Raw genomic sequence first — 5,366 nt, forward strand, 5'->3', positions numbered from 1 at the left:
GCATGGATGACCATCTCCAATGAAGCCTCTGTGTTGTAACCTCAAAGAGCCGTTATGGCAGCATGGAGATCTCACTAGAAAGGCTGCCTAATAAGAAAAAGAAATATACCTATATACAGCGGCAAACTAGCTATACTTAGAGTTAACTGCTGGATTTCTATGATCACTTTCAGACCTACTCTGGGCTGTTCTGTGCCACTGTGAACCCCTATAGTGGCTCCAGTGTACGATCAGGAAATTTGTAAATGCCTATAGAGGCAAGAAGCGTATGGAGGCTCCACCCCCAACATCTTCTCTGTCTCTGACAACGCTTTTCAGTTCATGCTTACTGGTAAGTTGTTACCATAACAATGTTAAATTAATCAGTATATGAGGTTTCTGCTTAGTAAAAAAATGTTTTTGTTTTTTCCCCAATTGAACAGATAGGGAGAACCAGTCTGTCTTGATCACGTAAGTTTCACATTTGTTGACTTTGGCTGAACATAATCTAATATGAATAAAATTCTTACAAGTCTGTGTCTATACCTAGTGGAGAATCTGGTGCTGGAAAGACTGTGAACACCCCAAGCGTGTCATCCGTATTTCGCAACAATCTCAGTTGGTGGAGACAAGAAGAGGGACACATCAAAAGGTTTGTTACTGTATGATGATTACAAATTCAGTGTTCTTTAAGTATGGAATACATACATTCATTTTCTGACATCAATTTTAAACCTGGATTATGGGGTCACTGGAGGATCAGATTTTGCAGCCAATCCTCTGTTGGAGGCCTATGGTAACGCCAAAACTGTGAGGAAATGACAACTCTTCTCGTTTTGTAAGTATGGAAGGATTTCTACTCCATGAGATGTGTTGTTACACATTGCCCATTATGGGACATTAAAAATTCATGTTCCAAACAGGGTAAATTCATCAGAATCCATTTCGGCAGGCACTGGCAACCTGCTAGTGGCTGTTATATTGGACATGTAAGTAACAGGTCTCATAGTACCATAGCAAATAGTTGGAATTGAGGATAGACATGTCTCGACTTTTAACAACTTCTGTAGATCGCCTGGAGAGTCTAGAGTAAACATGTCCGAAGCTTCCTGAACATGGCCATGTCCTCAATCTTGTCAAACTTTGGAGGGTTCATTGGAGAGACGTCATCTTCTTTAACTGTCCTCTCCTGGAACAGGACATTTGTCACATTGGGGGCTGATCGTATTGAATCCCAGTTTACTTTGATTTAGTGATACTAACCTCCTCCGTGTCCAGGACTTTGACAGTGACTATTTCTTGATGATTGTTCCCTTCAAGTACAGCTCCTTGGCATCGGCCACGTAGCAGGCAGCCTTGGCATCAAAGGGTTTGCTTTGAGCCTCAATTCTCTCCCTCTCTGGCTTACGGAGGTATATGGCAGCTTTGCCATAAACGGCCATCTCCGCGTCTGTACTCATGGTTGCAGCTTATGTCTGTTAGATAAGCACAGAGGAACTGTCATATTAGACTTAAGTTTATGTAATTAAACAGCACTTGAACTTGAGCAAACTGACACCACTCATGCAGTTTAGTTTTGTCAAAACCTTTGGATGAATAAATTTAAATAAAATTCTGAGAAATATTAAATGCAAATGTATTATACAAGAAAAGTTCAAATTTTAAAGTTGTCATTACCTGACCCCCTCTCTGCCAACAGTATTCACCAGTCCTGTTCAAAACAGTTTATGTTATATGTAGATTTAAAAAGACAAGATTTATTTAACATCATTAACATTATTTCATAAATGAAAGACATTCAAGTTTTCTAAAGCACAAGAGAACACAGCTTTACCACAAGCAGGAACTCCCAGGTCTTCTGTCACACCCTTCCACATTTCCAAGAGGACCTCTTTATATTGAACTGGATTTTGCTGACATAGTAAAGTTAAATATGGAATACACACCAAATGTGGTAAGCCAGGCAGTGATAGAAGATAGCCTATAAAACATATGTTGCAAATATAACCAGTATTTAATTTTTGCTTAATCAGCACTTCAATTAAATTTATTTTTGGGCTCATGTTCATTTAACAGGATGTACACTAATAAAATCATTGTTCTATTTTCCTCAATTGTCAGTTTATTTGGTTAAATCATAATTAATAAAATAATAAAAAATATATTTGATTGTTTAATGTGTCTGTTTCACTAATATTATATACAGTTTTGTAATTGTTTTTACAGTGTATGTTGTATAATTGTGAAGTATATTTCTTGGATGACAATCAAGTAATTTTGGATTTTCTTATTATTATTTAATTATTAGAAATTAAAGAACAGTTTAGAATTAAATTAATGTACTTATCTGAAGCTAAACTGACTTCACTCCCAAGTGTTAACACCGTACCTGTCTCTGTCAAATCACTATCATGTCTGACTTTTACATTACTAAATTTGAAATGTGAAATTTATTCTACATAAGACTGTACTACAACTGTTACTATTTTTTCATAATTTATGTATTTGCTTCATGTTGTCCATTTTGTCTCTGATGCGAGTGTGTTCAGTGTGCTCCAGTCCCCTTTTTTCCCTTGGAAACGTTGTGTTTTTATTGAAATTTAACATTTTCCCAAAAATATCTGAATAGAATAGAATTTATCATGCATTGTAAAAAAGTAATTTCTTCATGAGTTTGTCATAGAAAAAGAAGTTATTTCCCATAAAACATTTATTCACCACAACTTAAAAGCAATACAAGAACATGTAGTATAGATCAAATGTGGTAGAAACAAAAAAAAACATTTTAAACGGTACTTATCTCAGAATAAAATATGAATAATGATAAAACAATGTGGACCAAGATTATTCCTTGTACAATGTATACTAATGTTTAACTGAGAAAAATAAAATCTGACGATTGAATGTTTTTTATCCATTATGAACTTGAACCAGTACTGCCTTCCATTTATTATAGGAATGATTACTATTAAATAATATTTATATTGTGACAAATTTGTTTATTTTACTGGTAAATGTGTTTCTGCCTTTCAATTTTGTCGCAGCATGAAGTCATAGCGCTACACACGTACATCAAGAAAGTGATATAGAGACATAAATTCATCAGTTCCTCCTTATCTGAGAGAAGAACAGTGATCTAAGATTGTGGCAGTTAATTATTCTCTGAAAGGTTAGCATGTGCTTTATTTAAAACATTTCTATACTACAGATAAAATTCCTCTCTGACAACTTCTTCCACTCTTCACAAAAGTGAGCACTCACTGTGATTCTGGGATGGCAGATTTAATTGAACTATCAAAGTGTTGTCTGTGGCTTCAAAAAGTCCTTATAATCAAGAATCTGTCTTAAAATAATCCACCTATTCATTCATAGTCATGCTAATTATTCACATGGAGATTACAGTGACATAAGTGAAACCTTTTTCCTTCTCCTCAAACAGTTCCTACAACTTCTGAGAGATCCAGAAGAACTCCCAGGCCCTCTTGATAGTGTTCCTCTAAGATGTCATGGCTCTCCTTTCTGTTCTCGGGATCTATAAATGGTTTCATATTGGGGTACACTTAATTGTTCCTACCACATACCTCAAGTGTTATGGATGGTAACATTGTGGATACATTTTTGACATTTTTGGTCATTGTTCACTTGAACAATATATATATATATTTACACATACATAAACATAAAAAATGGATAGTTTATGTTGTAGCCACCACTTGTAATGAAGATTATAAAATTGTGTTTAGCTGTGTCGCAAATGATCCACATTTACATATCACATTAGTACATGGGATTTATTGTTTTGTTTTTTACCATTGTATCAAATTGGGTATTTAGAATCATGAAATTCCACTGGCACTGGTATCAACTACTACATTTCTGGTGTTGTGACATCCCTAGTCACAAATGATCCCAATGGGATTAAAATAACACAGAAAGCAAATTAAGATAAACAACTATTTTATTGTGGTATATTTCACATCATATTATATGATTGGAAACAGCCCATCAGCCGGAGTGCTTTACTCAGCCGCCTCTTTTCCCTGTAGAAAAATAGGATAATCAATACATACCTTACATATGTGCATACATACACCATTTTTAAAGGTTATACATATAACTCTGCTCTGTCAATGCTGCTGCTGCTGCCCTCCACCAGTATTGCTGCCTGCTGCGCTGTAAGTCCCACCACCACCCCAGCATCTATCTGTAGGCTCCGGCTAGGGGGGTTTAAGGTATTTTAGATACAGATACGCGTACATAGAGATATTGGGTAGTGATGACAAAATACCTTAAACCCCCCCTAGTCAGAGCCTAGACTCAAAAATCTACCGATGCTATATTGCTGTCATACACATTTCAAACATGAGTTGTTTGACTGAAATATATTTAGCTTGCCTTACCTCTATCTTAAACTTTATGAAGCTAAAATAAATCTTTGTTGTCATTGTATTGCGTGTGTATATGTATGCAAATATAAAAGTGGGATGTGTATTTACCTTGCCAGAGTCACGGCTCTTTGCTCTCAGTTTGTTGACCTGGGACTCTGCAATGTCAGCACGCTCCTCAGCCTCCTCCAGTTCATTCTGGACCTTTCTGCACTTGGACAGGTGAACGTTGGCTTGCTCCTCCTGAAATACAAAACACAGAAACATTTTAAAATGTTCAAAAAGGTCTTCTGTGGATAAAACAACTGTGACCTTATTATGTTTCCAATGTATATGATAAGTCCTTACCGCTTCCTCAGCCTGCCTCTTGTAGGCCTTCACTTTGAGCTGCAGTTTGTCAACCAGATCCTGCAGCCTGGTAACATTTTTCTTGTCCTCTTCAGTCTGTAAAAGAAAATATGTATTTGCTTGGTAAGTATGTTAGATTGATCTGTACAGTACATGTAAAATCTTAATGTAGTTGTACCTGATAGGTGAGCTCCTTCACCCTCCTCCTCACTATTTGCGGACACCCTTAACAGCATCTGCTCCACTCTCTGCCAGCCCTCCAACCTCTGACCCCTACCAGCTCACGGCAACACCTTTAGAAAACAAGAACCATTTATATAAATATATATGAAAATGTTTGTTTTGTGTATGTTTTCTTACATTTGTTCAACTCTAATTTTAACAGAATTGTCATGGGGTTACCCTAGATACTCAAGTTTCTGGAGCTGTTCTTGCCACCCTTCATGCGCAGGTGTCTCAGCCCTCATCCAGGCGGTGCTGCCCAAGTCCTATAAACTGTAACCCTCCCAGGGTTCTTCTTTCATCCTCTCCAGCCCTGTGAGAGAGCTAGTAATCCTGCTCCTTGCTTCAGTCTCCTCCAATGCGCAATCATGCCAGCCTAGACGGAAACGGGCATTAAAATGGTGTAATTAGACACGAATATATTAATCTCTC

General features: G+C 36.9%; 3 long non-coding RNA genes and 1 pseudogene across 3 annotated transcripts; 2 read left to right on the forward strand and 2 right to left on the reverse strand.

Moving 5' to 3' along the window:
* The first annotated feature begins 146 nt into the window (after positions 1 to 146).
* On the forward strand, positions 147 to 632 carry LOC118337707. The gene is made up of 3 exons (XR_004797180.1): positions 147 to 331; positions 423 to 450; positions 530 to 632. It is a non-coding gene; the product is annotated as an uncharacterized LOC118337707 (long non-coding RNA).
* Positions 633 to 717: 85 nt separating this feature from the next.
* On the forward strand, positions 718 to 944 carry LOC118337709. The gene is made up of 2 exons (XR_004797181.1): positions 718 to 817; positions 903 to 944. It is a non-coding gene; the product is annotated as an uncharacterized LOC118337709 (long non-coding RNA).
* A 149-nt stretch (positions 945 to 1,093) lies between these two features.
* On the reverse strand, positions 1,094 to 1,464 carry LOC118337711. Its single transcript, XR_004797182.1, has 2 exons — positions 1,243 to 1,464; positions 1,094 to 1,168 (listed from the first exon to the last, which is right to left on the reverse strand). It is a non-coding gene; the product is annotated as an uncharacterized LOC118337711 (long non-coding RNA).
* A 2,457-nt stretch (positions 1,465 to 3,921) lies between these two features.
* LOC118337710 lies at positions 3,922 to 4,985 on the reverse strand (annotated as a pseudogene).
* Between the last annotated feature and the right edge of the window lie 381 nt (positions 4,986 to 5,366).

The sequence above is a fragment of the Morone saxatilis genome, unplaced genomic scaffold, assembly GCF_004916995.1.
Source record: "Morone saxatilis isolate NCDOM2014 unplaced genomic scaffold, NCSU_SB_2.0 Contig319, whole genome shotgun sequence".
In the NCBI taxonomy this organism is placed as follows: domain Eukaryota; kingdom Metazoa; phylum Chordata; class Actinopteri; family Moronidae; genus Morone; species Morone saxatilis.